At 29.9% G+C, this 17,285-nt stretch overlaps 1 pseudogene; it reads right to left on the bottom strand.

Moving 5' to 3' along the window:
* Positions 1–4,726: 4,726 nt before the first annotated feature.
* LOC129287128 (transcription factor bHLH25-like) lies at positions 4,727–7,533 on the bottom strand (annotated as a pseudogene).
* Positions 7,534–17,285: the final 9,752 nt, after the last annotated feature.

Raw genomic sequence — 17,285 nt, 5'->3', positions numbered from 1 at the left:
TAACCTTCTGTCACCTCTAATCATTGTCATTCCCAATATATTTCATTAGTGCTTCAAGTCACAGTTCGTTTCTTTCTTATGTCTAAAATTTTTCATACTGTCCAAACAAAAAAATAAAATAAATACAAATATGAATTCTATTTGTGATATTTTAAATATAAAATTCAAATCCAAATACTACTTTAGTAAATTGGTCTAAAAATTTTCTATTCTCATTCCATGATTATAACTATCAAAACAGAAATTTGTAAGAAAAAATGATTTTTAAGTAATGATAGATTTAATAAGTTTTTCCTGTACAAATTAGAGAATTTCACTTACAAATTCGCTTGTTTTCAGAGTTGAAAATCTTGGAATGAATGTAGCAAAATTTTTAACAAATTCACTTGACAACCTTTGGTTCTTATCTTAGATTGCTAAATCTTTTAGTCCTTAAATGTCATTCCCTCTGTAAATTATTAATTAATTACCTGGCCTATAAGAAATGATGATTATTAATGTATTATTGAGATATTATATAAACCAGATTCTCAAGCAAAAAAATACTGTTGATCCCTCATCTCTCTAACTTTTCTCTGGTTGTCTCTTAGTCAACACTTGTCCTTAATCAATACCAACTTCACCTAATTAACTTTTGATTTGCTGTGCAAATTAATTTAAGTGCTTAATTAAATTAGCCAAAAAAATCTTTTACGTACATGCATGCAGTGATCGATAGTGAACGTGTCTAACATAAATGAGTTGTTCTGCCTTAATTAAGCATTACTATTACACTTGTGATTGTTAATTTATTATATCATTCCATCTCCTTTCAAGTATACCCTTAAATAAATATACAATGAGATATTATTCATCATATATATTCATATACAAACAACTTGTGTATATAAATTAAAAAACACATCTTTAAAAAATTGCAGCAGGAGATACGTAATTATATATATAATTTCCATATATGCTTACACCTAGCTTTTAATAAATTAAGAAGACTACATAATATTTTACATTCTTACATCCTGGCCAGATAAATATTTACATTCTTAATCGTATTGTATTGCTTTCCAGCAAATTTTGGATTATTAGGGTTGGTTGGTGCAAACTAAATAACATATATAGAAGGTAATGTTATGCTCGAAGACTTGGATTCTATTATTTTTAACGTGATACATATCTAATCAAATTGACAATCTGTCTCAATAAAATTTATATTTGAAATCATACATTTACTATACCCCTTTTTTTTTGGTGAAATACTATAAACCATTTTATTAGTAATTAAAATGTGATTTCAGTTGCAATTTATCCTAATTTTAATTTTTTATGCAGACAATGTAAAGTTTGAAAACCCACCTCATGACTTGATTTTTTTTTTTTGGTTTTAAACTAGCTCAGTCGAAACCTGCCGTCTTGGAAAAATTAAACATTATGTATACTATTCTTTATATTACTGTTAAAAAATTATTATTTTTATTGATTTTTTATTTAATCAATAAATACTTAATCAGTATTTCACATGTTTTTATTACATTCTTTTTTTACAGTACCAGACTTTTTTGTTTTTTGGGGGTTGGGAAGGGGATGACACGTGGAAATACCAGTTGCAAAATTTTTATAATTCTTGCCAAATTTCAAAAAGTCAATGTGAAACTCCTGCAACTACGTGTATTACGGAATAAGTTTTTATTTTCCATTTTTCATATTAGAAAGTGGAAAATCAGTTATCTTAGTGTCAATTCTAGAAAACTTTTTTAAAAAAATATTAACTATTAAATAAAGTCGCGAAGATTTTACACTCATCTGCAATTTATTATTATTATATAATGATTTGATATTGATGTTTCACCTTAACTCGAAACATGTTAGTGGTTAGAGGAAGGTTGACTTAAATACTTAATTTCATTTTATGCATCTCAATATTAATAAGGAGCTTCAGTGTAATATTGTAAATTTTAAAATGTTTTGATGATACTGATTAAATTGTAATTAAATATTAATTTGTTAGTCCTAAAGTGTCATTGTTATGAGTCACACATTGAGAACCTCACAAAAATGGAATGTAGTTTATATGGTCAAGAGGTTTGTTTTCCCCTATTAGGCTAGTATTTTTTTGGGATCGCCCTTCCATTAAACTTGTACACCCATAATATTGATATTTTCATTAAAAGGCAGATGTATGAAAAGAGTACCTAGGGAGGATTTTTGATTTGACCGGCAGCTGAGTGATCATTGTGGTGGAGCTGTTTGGAACATGGTGATGTTTTTATAAATCCTACATTGAAAAGCCTCAAGTAAAGTGGGGTTTGTAAGTTCAAAAAACTATAGCTCCTACCCACCGTTTAGTCTTTTAGTTTTGAGATGAGATCTCTCAGACTTCCCTCCAATATAGCTAGAGATGGCAAAAAGAAACATGAAAAAAAAAAAAATAACAACACTCAATGTCTGATATATAATCAACAATAAACAATAAATTTATTTATTATACATTCCATCACTGACACTGAAACAAACATTTACATCATCATGTCAAGCTTTTTGAACACAGAGAAGCTACCAAACGAAGGTGCTGTTTGTCAAGACACCCTAAAAACTCATTTTTCTTCTCTTTTCTACAGATCAAGCTATTCAGAAAAGGACGTGCATAAAGCAGGTGGTTTGATTTTCTTTTTTTTTCCTAACCACATATCTGCCAAACAAATCCTAATTAAAAACCAGCACTTGTGGGTGACCAAGTTATGAAGAGTACACACTGTGTTTTGCTGGAAAACCCTAATTCAAACGAACTTGATCCATGTATAAACATTGCTTGGTGTAGATGGTCTAAGAAGATGGCCGCCATTACAGGCGTCGTATAACCACATGCAGAACAGTGCACTTGTAACAACATATACACTTGACAACTTGTGCTTTTGTGTGTGTGTGTGTAGATTTTACTGTAAAGTATACTTCTTTTCAAGTTCTGAAGCCTTCGGCTGCTGATACTGTATTTTGGAATTTATTTTCTTCTCATCACATGAAAGATTATTTAAAGGCTGAGCGTAGGTTTCCCACCAGATCCTCCAGTGTCATGCAAAATTCTGAATCCTCTGCACAATATAGTTAAAAAAAACTGTTTTTAATTATTGACAGAATACAATATTACAAGATACATATAATCACTACTTGTAGCTAAATCTCCGGTCCCTCATTGAACCAAGCTCAAGGAATCAAGACACTGTCTACAACTTGTCATTTGATAAAAGTTTGTGTGTATGAGTATAATACATACAAATATATATATTCTTAAGAAGGATTTAAATATTAAAAGTTTGATAATGCATGTGGGCAATAAGCTCACGGACGGAATATAAAGTTTTTGAACCATAGAGTTCTAGAATGTAATAGTTAGCCGAAGTATGAAAATGAGTTGTATTTTAATTTGTCTCATATTCATTAGGTTAAATAAAAATGAAAGCCAGTTGCACTGTCAATTAAAACCTATATGTAAATATTTTCTATCTCCAAGCAGTCACAAAACACCTATTTAACATTATTTGGTATTCAGAAAAATAACTTCTTCAAATCTACAGCAAACTGTAAATTATGAGTAATGTAACTTACTATGCATGTGGGGCACTAAATTCTGATAATGCTTAGGGTCTACTACCTTTATTTCGGCTCATTTTTCAAACGCTATGCAGTGTACAGAAACGCGTCTAATTGCTTTCATTTACCTGTAGCTTAATATTATTGAATTAGATTTTTTACAACCATGTTGTAATCAAGCATCCAAAAGAGAGAACGAGAAAGAGATTAACGTTTGGTAGATGGAAAAAAGCAAAGGGAAAGGCATCTATTCTACTCCCTCCATTAAAAAATATAAGGTTACTGTTTTAAGAGAGTTAGTTAAAAAATAAAACAATGACATTTTTAGTCTTTCAAAATGTAATCATTGCCATTGCCCTTTTTTTTTTTAAAATATCCCTATTAATAATGACTTTATATTTATTGTAGTGTATTTAATAGGGGTAAATATGAAAAGATAGGGTTAGTTGTAAAGTAGGTAATTACTTTATTGGGAATTAAAAATGCCTTATATTTTTAACAGAGGAAGTATTTCTTTCTAATTACTTTCTTCATTTTCTTTTCTTAAAAAAACACTTTTTCATGTACCAAACATGCAATAATTTTTGTGTGGGAAGCTTATTACTTCTTTTGTTTATATTCATGTTCTCTCATGCATCTCCCCCTAGTGTGCATTATTATTAGGATAAAAGAGAAAGTTATCTTTAAACTATTGTTTAGTAGTGTGTGTGATCCTAAACTTATTTTTTAATGCAATATTTTCATTTAACTTTTGAAAATGGTGTAATTTGACTCCTATCATTTTTTTAAAAAAATAATTTTAAACTATTAATTGACTAAAAAATGACTAAAAAGAATCTCAACCATTATAGAAAATGACAAAAAATACAATAAAGAACCCAAAAAAAAAATTTATAGAAAATGACTAAGAAAATTTTATGAGTAATTTTTTTTTTGTAATTTTTTGATCAATCATTTTCTGATTAATTAATGATTAAAGTTAACTTTTGTTAATGATAGAAACTAACTGATACAACATTTTTTAAAGTTGAAGAAACGCATTGTATTAAAATGAGTTTAGGGCCCAAGTGTTTTTGAATTCAATAGTTTAAAGACCAATTTACTCTTTTATCCTATTCTTTATGCAATCATTTAATAAGTATTCTGGAAAATTAATTAATTACCTGAGCATAATTGTGATATCCAGAGCAGCACTCCCAAAAGTCATGGCAACTACTATTGGTGACTGTTAAATGAAGATTCTCAATCACACTTATTGCTTTTTCCAGAAGTCCTTTGATTTTCTCACAGTGAATTCTTATGAGGACGCTTCTTTCACAGAATCTTGCTTCAATCTCTGGAAGCAGCACTGTACTCTCGTCAAAGGACGATGATCCTCCTCCTCCACCAGCAGAATCTGAACAAGAATCTGAAGCTTCTGCTGCTGCATTGTCAGAAGGAAGCATTTGAGATTTCCTCACAATTACAACAGATTCTACAGTTTTTGCCTTTGTCTGTTCCTCCTCAAGAACCCTCACTTTCTCTTGCAGCTGCTTCATGTACTTTATAGCATCTCCAAGCACAGAAGCTTTGTCCATCTGTTATATATGTTGTAAATATTCCAACATTCATCATCAGATCATCATATACGATGATTTCATATTCAAAAACCAGCTGGTTTGACCGAGCTTAAATCTCTTGTACTCATGAGAAGCAAAAAAGTTACTGAGAAGGTTCGAATTTACTTAATACTTTGAGGCCAATTTGATATAGGAATAATAATTAATAGAAATAAATCATAATCTTATTTTCATTTTAAAAGCATAAAAAGATAAAATACCCTAAAATACAATGATATTGCAAACAATATTACGTTTACCTTTTCTGTCCAATGCAAAACAAAAATAATTAGAAAAGATTTTAATTTTTTTTTTTAAATTAAGACCCATTTTGAGGTTATTAGTTCCTTATTTATATTTTATAGATAAAACACACTTACAGAAGAGCTTGCCGTCCAAGATTCAATGTAATTTTGTTACATCAAAGTTATCGATTTTAGAGCTAATTACTTCTTTTGCATGTGGTAGGATCAACAAACAGCATCGTAGGCGTACAGTGCCCACCTAAACGAAGTTAATATAACAAATTATTATGAGTAAATAACACTCTCCAGTAGTTTAGATTCCATAAGGTTTAGAGTGGTTTCATCAATCCTTGTCATGTTCGATACATCTGAGTATTGAACTAAAAAAACACTTTATATAAAGCCAAGAATACACACACACACACACACACGAGTTATTCATTTTTTTTATAGATCTGTTAAAATTTTATGGAGTAGAACATTTAAATAAGGTTATAAAACTGAAAAATCACCAGCTTAATTAAGCATGTTTCTATATATACCTTCTTAAGACCAGGAACAAGAGCAGATAGAGCAATGAACCTCTGGCTAAGCTTCTCTCTTTCGTTTCCTTTCAGCAATGATGTGGTCCTGTACTGGTTGAGAAGCTTTATTATTGGGACTGACGGTCCCAATCTTCCTGGCCTGATCTTGGCTTGTCGTCGTGAAACCATAGTTCAGATTCCCCAGAGACTCTTGAGACATTAAAACATGATCAGCAACATTATTATTATTATTATTGGTGCCACTGACAATTGGAGACAAGACTGATGTCTCATCCTTATCATTGGTCTTCCCCATCATCATCAGTCCCATTTGATTTATGCAGTTCTGGTTCACAAAGGAAAGAAGGTTATTAGGACAAGAAGCAAATATTAGGTCTGATGACGTCTGGTCAGGACTCTCATGATGATGATGATGATGATGATGAGTATTATTGGGACTCCAACATGATGATGATGATGTGTTGCTGGTTTTGATCTGCTTTGTAGGCCTTTCATGAATGGCAGAAGTTGGTGGAGTGCTAGGAATGATATTATTACAGAATGAGTACTGTTGCTGGGATATGGTGTCTCCAAAAGCAGCAGCTATGGGCAGTAAGGTTGGATCCTCATAGGCGTTCAAGCTGTGCCACTCATGGAGATAACCAGGATCGTCCTCCACTGTTATTCCCTGCAAACAGGAAAATTAAATGAAATCACATTCATTGTTCGAGTCTAAACCGGAGTCAGAACTTCCACGGCGTATCAAATTCAAATATGAACATGTGGGGGATCTGTACATAAGGAATAAGTTATACTGTTTATGTGTTGTGAATAGTACGTGCAATTCGCCATAGATTTTATAATATTTTATATTGATATGATCAGCACAACATCTTCAAGTCGTCTGTGATCGAACCCCTATTCTCACAAACTTCAAGAAAAAGTACTGTCAACAAATATTTGATTTGATCAGTTAAATCATCCCATAGTTTATCTCATAGACTTTACCTTGTTTTCCAACAAAACACCAAATTTCAAACCATCCATTGCCATACACACACTCGGACAAAACACATCTTTAAGTACCCACTATCAACTTTCTGCTAAAAATCTTACCAGTTGATCACTGATGGGTGAAATCTCCATTTTTGATTAACTCCTTTAATTTTGGGCAATTAAATGAGGTCAAGATAATTTCCTGCAAGAAAAATCAAGAGAGTCACCGCACTACTACTGGTTAGCTTGCTCTCTATGGCTCTCAAACATCCTTCAAACAAACAAAAACACAAACACATGGAGACTTAAATCAACCACACATATACATCCACCAATCACCACACACCCCCCCTTCCAAATCAAAGACCTTCAATTCTCAGAAGAAATTAAAGTGCAATGCTGTGAAAGATACAAAACAAAGAGCTTACTCATTAAAAAGAATCGAATCTCGTAACGTTAGTACGTGCGTCCTCAATCTGTACTTTTTAGAAGCTGCAGCTTCAACCTCTCGTTGCTCTGAGACCTTTCTATAAATATATACACGCACACTTGATTTGAATTCCAACTTTGAACAGTGAGAATTCTGTGGGGGTGATGTGAATGGGCTTAGAGAAGCAAAGGATGCCGATCTAAATATATTTAAATTTAATGCGATTAATTAGAAATTGATGTAAAAGCGATTTCGTATATGATTGAGGGTCGCTTTTGAGATGACAAATTTCGAATGCCCCACTTTTTTGTCGTTTTGAGGACTTTTTGGAGTTCTTCACCAACCAGTCTTTGAATTTATTTTTGGGTTTAATTTAATTTTAGTGGTCTTGCCAATGAAAATTGAAAATACCGTTATGGTCCCTCCCCGCCGCCACTTTGTCCTAACAGGCTACTTATATATTTGCCTATTTCTTCCATTTTCATGGGGTTGGAATTTCAACAATTTTGTACATTAATTTGGTACTCAAACACTAAATGGGATCACCTCTTTTAATAAAAATTTGAACTTTAATTCATCATTTCTTAAGAAATTAGCTCCTTTTGCTAGATTCATTAGTGTTCAACACCTAATTTATTTTTAATTGAAATATATCTTAAATTGTTCAATTAATAATTAATATAATTTAAATTTTTCCATAAATAATCATGTGATGTGTTTATAAGAAAAAAGTTTCCATTTAAAATTTATTTTTAAGAAAAATTTTAAATTAAAAAATTGAACAATGGAGATTATTTCTAAATTAAATAACTGAGGAATTTTAATTGGCTTCAAAAAATTGTGGATTTATGTTAATTAAGTTAATACATTTTGTTTGCTGCGCAATATATGCGTGATATTCCATGTACGTGATATTCCATGTACGCAAGTACAGGCACGCAGATGCACCAATAGTATGTGTGAAAGAGAAAAACTTATATATTTAGTCTTATGTATTTAAGATGCTTGTTTCAAATTAAATCAAGAAACATGAATTTTTTTTATATATTATTTATTCTATACTAAACTCTTGTTATTGAATATATAAGGTTAAGTATTTAAGTCTTCTTCTATATGAAATATACATTGTGAGTTTGGTTCTCTCTCTCACATAATAAAATCAAGAATGTTTTTGCCAGATTTTGAATTAAGAAATTGAAATTTTAAACTCCAACTAATATAACGATATATTTGTAGCTCAAGATGAGCTATGCACTATTCCCTAAAAAAATAGATAAAATTTCTTGCAACTACATCCACCTGGCATGGAACTTATGGGATCCTTTTTTTGTGCCAAAAAAAAAATGACACCCTTATCAATGTTATATGACATATTGTATCTTGATATTCTCTGTGTGAACCGTCCTACCTAATATCTACATATTTCAAAACGATACAGTGGGGAGAGAGACATTGTTCAGCAAATCAGGAAGGTCTACGTGTATGATATATGATTCTATGACCAACATCTTAATTTCTTAAGAGAATTATTATTTTTGATATAATTATATTGTAATTGGGCTTCATCTCAATGATTCTATATTAAAAAATGCCTCAAGTTTTAATTAATATCTTATGTCTCTATTTAACAAGCATAAAAATCCCATGTCGAGATCATCGTTAATTTTCTATACCATTAATTGATTTTTTTTTAATCATAATATATATATATATATATATATTCAAGTTACAACTAGCAGTGGCTTCAATTCAAGTGATCCGGTAATTCTTTTGCCTCATGGTTTGTTTGGATAAGGAAAAAAATGGAAATTAAAAAGAAAAATAATAGGAGAGAAAATAGAAAAAAAAGTGGATAAACATTGAAAAACATGAAAAAAAAAAAAGGCTAGTGGAGACAATCATATTCTAGGCATGATGCCTATTTGGTTGTTGAAAATGATAAGAATGTAACAGATTAAACAAAAATGCTTGTAAAAAAAAAAAAAACTAAATTGCCCTCTTTCCTCCTGATAAGTATGATAAAATCCGTTATAATATATTATAAATTTGAAAATTATCATATCCTTCAAAAACCTTTACAAATCATCACTTTCAATAACTTCATGAAATAAATTAAATTACCCTTCCTCTTTCACAAACATGGTTGACCTATCTCTCCTTCACATTTTGATTATTTTTATTCTTGTCTTTATTCCTTTAATCGATTTCTCATTCTTTCTAGCAACCAGATGGTCTCTAAATTAAAGGATATGTTTGAGACAATAATATGAAATATAATATAATAAAATAGTCATTAATGAAATGAATGGAATATTTTATTGTTTGGGAGTTTTATTGGAGGAATAAACAATTTTATTTATAATCATGTTTTTATAGTTCTAGAGTAAGAGAAAGTGAAAGAGTAACAGGACGTGAAAATGTTGGGGTAATTTTGTAATATTATTCATATCAAACCATTCCATCTTTGACTCTCCAAATTGAGAGGTTAGAGAAAAAATGATTTAGGGTGGCTTAAAAAGTTATCCCAAATCATGCTACTTTCCTTTAATTTTTTAAAATTCTTCCAAATAATAATATGTATAAAATTTATAGTCATCTCATTTCATTTCATTGAATAAAAAAAAAAAAACCTTTCAAACACTACATAAATGTGGAAAAGATCTCTTCTAAAGTATGAGTTCAAACCTTAGTTTGCCACATTATGAAAGACTGTCACATTGACCCAAAGTTCTATTGGTAATTCATGCCTCTTGTATATCTCATTTGGAGGTATTTTGGAAATGTTTGTCTCTAAAATCCCTCTACCACTTCAAGAAACCAAAAAAAAAAAAAAAAAAACCAATGGCCGATATCCCTTTCTCCTTTTCTACTATAATTTTTTTTAATTTTTATTTTTTTTCTTGCCATCCAATTAAGGAAAGGAAATGTATCCTATTTTCTTCTTTAGTTTCTCTTCCCTCTTACTTCTATCCAAATTCCAAACATAATTAAGGTTCAATAAGGTTTTAAGTTTGTGTCATATATATATCTATATATAATTATATAAATTTACACTAGTAGGGTTTTAAATTATATTCATGTGTTCCAAAGATCAATAACTTTGTGATTTTATGCAACAAGAGTCGTAAAGCCAACAAATATTCGTATCAAATCATTCAAACAGTATAAGTTTATAAATGTCATTGTGAGTTATGACTCTACACTTCGCACGTCCTCACACGTTTTGGTTGTCAATTAGTTCCAAATCTCAACAGTATAAAAATCTTCATTTCGAATTCCATGGAGGCATTGGCTCATTTGGTATATGTAAAATGAGAATAATAATTGAAAGCGAACGAACATTAATTTTTGATTGTGTCTTTAAATAAATATTAAGAAAATATACGATCACCAAGAAAATAGGTTATAAAATAAAAAGAAATATTATTTCTGTTAACCTGGGATAGCTTTTCCATTAATTAGCTCTTGACTTGGATTTAGTTTAATTAAAAGGAAAACAGTAATGGATATCCCGTAATTTATTACAAAAATTATTATCGATTAGTAAATATTAATAACCAGAATATAATAGACAATCTATATCTTGATCTGTAATCTGCATGCCATAATAATGGTATTTTTTTTGAATGATTTATCACCACAAAATTATTATTAAATAAATCATGCTGAGAATGTAATAAATATTGCTATCTTGATCTATATGTTGTAAAGATATAATTTTTTTTCCTTCAAAATTATCAAACGGATCGTCTAAAACTTGTTTAATAGGTAGAAATAGAATTGAAGCCCTCAGAAATTAAAAAAAAAGGAAAGAAAAAAAAAGAAACAGAGAATAGAATATGTTAGCTGTGTTTTGAAAAGAAATTAATACATTAATTTCTGATAATTTGACGTTGGTTGGATTAAAAAAAAAAAGAATGAAGAAAGGGAAGATCCTAGCAGATTTGGTCTTCATTGAGCAAGTAACTCATGAGTTATTACGGTCAAAGCATACATATAATATATTAATAATTGAATCGAATATTTCCTAGGATAGGTTATAAAATTTTGTTAAACATGACCAATGCAATTTGTCCCAAAGAAAAAAAAAAAACCTGACCAATGCAAACCAAGAATCACCACTTGGTTCGATGCAACCCTGGAAATTAATAATTAATTATAGAATGACTACTTGAGAGTTAATTATTGAATCGTGCAAAGTCTGTGTCATTTGTATTCTATTGGTTTTTTTTTCATGTTTTTATACTCCCTTAATAAAATTTATTTTCTAATTTTTAATTTATTTCAATAGTTTTACGTAAGGAAAAAACCAGTTTTTTTAACTTAAATATTTAAAATTTTTTTAATCAAATTAGAATATGTGTTTTTATTAATCTGTGAACAAACTCAAGCAAAAAACCTAAAAAAAAAACTAATTATATATCTTATATTACTCCCTCTATTAAAAAATATAAGACGTTTTAAACTGAATATCACCCCAATAGATCAGTTACTTGTTTTCAAGTTAACTAAATAAGTAACTTTATCCTTTTACATTTACTCCTATTTAATAATGTATTTTACCTTATACTAAATAAAAAGTAATTTATCCAATAAGTACACTTTTAAAAACACGACAATGATTACATATTGAATAAAAATACCTCATATATCTTTTAATAAAAGGAGTATATTTCTTTTCAAATTTTCAATGATTTGAGAAATCTTTTAGCAAATTTACAAATGATATGTATGTGTAAGGGGAAAAACTTGTGATCCAGGGTTTGTTGCGTACGAGCTTCAATGAACAGGATATGGATCGCCCCCTAGTGAGATGCTGACCTAGTAATTAATATTAATAAAATATAGAATGCCTTGTTGAGATATAATAATCAAAATCCTAAAGTGTGTAGGACGATTTTTTTTAATATTCTCCATTTAATTAAACAACGACCTCCTCTAATAAATAAATTTCATTTAAGATAATTTTTTAATTCTAAAAGCATAAATTATTTATGGCTAATTTTAACTAAATCAATGTAAAGTTAATAGGTCCTTATAAGTTATAATGACGACCACAGATATTACATAAACACTCCATCTGGTGCGGTTTTAATATATATATATATATATATATATAAAACAAATAATTACCTCACCGAGATTAAAAATGGTTCTCCTTTTTAAATGTATCACAAGTTGATATTTTTTCCATAAATACTCCAATTTGATGTTTGAAATTCTAGGATGTCCTCAAGCAAAATAACACCCATATGAGTTCTAATCCTTTTATAAATTGATCCGCCATCATAGACTTTGTCCCAATGTAGGTGTTCAATGGATATCTCTTTATTCTGTACTCTTTCTTTCACAACTAAAAACTCAATGTCAATGATACAATTCGATAGCCATATTGCATGATTGTCTGTTTGGCACTTCTTCAAGAAAACACTTCACCACCAACAAAAAAATGTAACCTGATGTGAATTTGTTACTGTTTTGACACCCATCATAGTTAGAATTAGAATATGCTATGATCTTCAGCTAATCTAATCTAGGGTATGTGAGCATGCAATCCCTTGTTCTTTTCAAATAGCATATAACTCGTTTGGTTGCCTTTTGATCAATGTCTGTTGAATTACTTCTGCTTAGCATACTAACAGTGTACACAATATCTGGTCACATACAAGCTTGAGCATACATTAGACTCCTTATATATAGCTAATGCATAAGAAATATTTTGCATTGTTTGAACTTTAATATGAATTTTTGGGCATTGATCGAGGCTAAATTTGTTTACTATAGAAACAACAGTGTCATCTAGTCTACAATTCTACATGCCAAACCTACATAAGGACTTTATCAATGTAATTGCTTTGTGATAAACCAAAACCCCAAGTACAATATCAATGTATTTTGATTCCTAATACAAAGTATGATTCACCAAGATCTTTCATTTTAAAATTTCTTAAGACAAATTTCTTGACTTCATTTAATAATTCTTTATTACTAGTGGCAAGCAGTATGTCATGAGCTACATGCAAAACTAGGAATATGACATTACTCCCATTGAACTTTAAATGCACACAATTGTCAACAAAGTTTGCCTCAAAACCAAATGAGATAATAACTTGATAAAATTTGTAGTACCACTGTTGGAAAGCTTTCTTGAGCCCATAGATAGATTTTCTCAATTTGCAAACCATTTTCTTTAGGTATCGTGACACAATATTCTGGTTGTACCATATAGTTTGTTTCATCAAAGTCATCATTAAGAAACATTGTTTTGACATCCATCTAATAAATCTCAAGGTAAACATGTGCAACTAAAGCCATGATAACCCTTTACCATAAGACAAGTTTGTACCTCTCCACATCATCATATGCATCTCATTTCTTTTTAAATATCATTTGCAACCAATGTGCTTTTGCTCCTTCTCATAATGGGATAAGTTCCTGAATCTTATTATCTTGTATGGACTTGTACTCTCCATTTATTGCTTCAATCCACCTTTGAGAATTAGGATATAGCATTCTTAATTCTTTTATATTGAGTTGATTCTCAACTTTATAGTCTTAAAGATTTTGAACATGTCCAAGACTTGTGACTTTTCATGAATTAAATATAGATACCCATACCTAGAATAGTCATCTATTAGTGATACAAAGTATTGTTGATGATTCCATGAAAACTTGGGAAATGGTCTATAAACATCTATATGTATCAATTCTAAAACACTTAAACTTCTATGGGCACCTGTACCCTTAGCTTTAGTTTGTTTTCCTTTGATACAATCAATACAAACATTAAAGTCTACATCACTTTAAATCCATTAGACACAAGCTATTCAATTATTGGTTTAGAAATGTGACCTAATCGCTGATGCTATAATGATCTAAAAGTTTCCTAGTCAAGTAAACATAAATAGTCATAATATGATAGAGAACCAAATCCAATAATATTTGAATTAATAAATATTATTACCTTACTATTTCCAAATGAACAAACATAACCAAATTTGTCCAATATAGAAACAAAAACCAAATTCCATCTAAAAGACAATACAACAAAAAGTATCTATTAAATCTACATATTGACTAGATCTTAATAATGACCTAAAATGAATGATTGCTTCTACTTCTACCAACATGTCATCTCCCATATAAATGCATATTTTAGCATCTATTGGATTTCAGTATCTCAGGCAACACTATGTAGCAACACTTATGTAAATAGTAGCACCATAATCTAGCAGGTCAAACACCATTTTTCCACTAAACGTTTTTTGAGGAGCATGGGCACATTGTGCTAAAGGGTGGGGCAATATCCCCCTAAACAATATTTTTCAGGAGCAAAATTGCCCTTTGGTCAAAATTGCCCTTCTAATAAACACTCTAGAGGTCTCTAGTTATCTTAACCATAACATTTGAACCAAGATTAATTGGTGGAAATCTCAAGAAAATTGGAGCCCTAACCCTTACAACAACTATAACAACCTCAAATCAACCAAAACATAGAAAAGGAAAGTAAATTAAAGCTAGAAATCACTTACTAGAGTGTTGGGTTGGGAAGCTTAAATCTGAGCTCTAAGACTCCAAACCATCAAACCCTAGCACTCCCCCCCCCCTTCTCTTCTCTCTTGTTTTTTGCAACTGGATGACCTATTTATAAGATAGGTTAGTGATGATGCTACAATCATTTGTCCACGCGCAAGGAAACCTGCTTGTCATTTTTTTTTTGTGTGAATGGATGGACACTCTATGCTATTTATCTCGACTATGATTGGACATAACCCGAGACTCCAATCACTCTTGTCCAAGTTTGCAAATGGATGTGGCTCTTCTTAGCTATGTCCCTCGACAGGCAATGACATAACCTCAAAACCTTTGGAAAAACTTATTTTCATGATTTCCCACCTACCTAGCTCTATAATCATCCTCAATATAATCCCCAAATCAAACTCTAATGACTCTAAATCCTCAAGTATGAAACCAAGATGTTACAATGTACAAATTGGATTAATAATGAATTTCCTTCAATATATAATGAAAACTCTTTAGTATGTTTTGCTGTCTCTTGACTCAAGGCAACATAATAATGATTTTTGCAAAGTGATAATTTGATATTTTATGCACTCAGGCAAAACAATAATTTTTCATGTAATAATGGAGTTGTGGTGGTGGTTAAATGGTGCCTCTTGAAGTAATATAACTCTTTACTAAAAAGTCATAACTCCATGTACATAGCTTTTTAACCAATGGCTATTAAAACTAACATTTTCATGAAGAGCAACATCCTTCTAAACATGTAGATTTTCTTAAAATAGTACAACCTTTCAACAATGGGTGGTTACCTCACATTTTGGCTTCATAGATTTTCTTAAACCTTTAGATATTATAAAGAAATGACCATGACTTTTAGTGTTGCAACTTCTAACATAACCTTTCATAAAACCAACTTAATTGATAACAACGTGACTTTACTTTTAGACTTTTCAAGAAACACATCTTTTCATTTTGAAAGTATTCGACTCTAGTAATGTACTAGACCATTCATGATATTCTGGTTCGTTCAGAAAAAATAAATAAAAAGAGCCACAGCCATGATATTCTGGTTCGCGTGTTAAGTTATACGTGCCAGACCAATTCACGTCACCTTACCTTCTAGAACGTAACATCATACCATATCTCATAGATTATCTAATCTTTTTTTTTTTTTTGGCCTTCTGAAAATATTATGAATATTTAATACGTTGTTCCACCTTCACAAGCAAAATATTAAATTCAGGATTATAACTAAACGTACATCTTTATTTTAAATTATTACAATTTAAAGTAAATCGCCATCACCATCACGTAAGACTTTTTAACTTTATTTGATTGAAGTCTTTACTTAAGCATATTTCCTAGTATTAATTTATTATAATGAATAACATTCACGAAGTTTTCAAAAGATTTATTAAATTTGTTTGGTTATAAATCATGTTTTAATTGTGATTTGTTAGTTTATTTTGTGATATAAATTAATTTGATTGGAACATCAATCAATTAGTTTAAGCCAATACATCAATCAATTAGTTTTATATTTTTTTAAAAAAAAGTTTTAACGATGCAAATCGTCAAATTCTAGTGTCAACTTACAGCGAATAACACTAATTTTTTTTTTATATAAAAATTTAGATGAGTTGAGATGCTCTTTAAAATTAGGATATATCTCTAAATTTAAAGAGTATTTACAAAGTTATTTACAAATTGCTCACAAACAAAATCACAAATTAAAACAATGGCCGTAGAAGAATTGGAACATCCCTTTTATTTTTCCTTTTTAAATCGAAAAACAATTTTTTATTTTCAAGCTTCGTCACTCTTTATTTCTAATAAGTGGGACTTGTGTGAAAAAGATGTAATTGAAAACCTATAATTGTATTTACGTTTAAGTAGAAATATATATATATATATATATATATATATATGTATAAAAAGAGTTCGATGGGCATTAAATAGTTGCCGCAGACGAGACTGGTGTCGTGGTGTCTTCAATGTTGGGAAAGCTACCATACTCATATTTGAGGGGGAGATTGTTAGGATATCCTCAAATATGAGTTTATTTTTGTTGACGTAGGAAATCATACATTAGATCAGGTTAGGCTTAGTAAATACTTCCTCTGTCTTAAATTATAAGATATTTTAATAAAAAATTCAACATCTTAAAATATAAAATACTTTGATAAAAAATAAGATTTCATTAATGATACATTTTTAATATTAACCTTCCCATGTATTCTCTTCCTTCAAAATTCTTTCATCAATAAAGTATTAAATGAAGGATATTTTTAATATTTTTGTCTTGAAAAAGTAAGAATATAAAGTGTATATATGAGCTTTACTGGTATGTAAGATTTTATCTAAAAGTCTCTTATAATTTGGGATA

This window comes from Prosopis cineraria, unplaced genomic scaffold, assembly GCF_029017545.1.
Source record: "Prosopis cineraria cultivar Desert tree isolate PC_DT_omini unplaced genomic scaffold, ASM2901754v1 PC11, whole genome shotgun sequence".
NCBI classification, from domain to species: domain Eukaryota; kingdom Viridiplantae; phylum Streptophyta; class Magnoliopsida; order Fabales; family Fabaceae; genus Prosopis; species Prosopis cineraria.
Note: the sequence above shows the minus strand (reverse complement) of the source record. Positions and strands in the feature narration are given on the sequence as shown.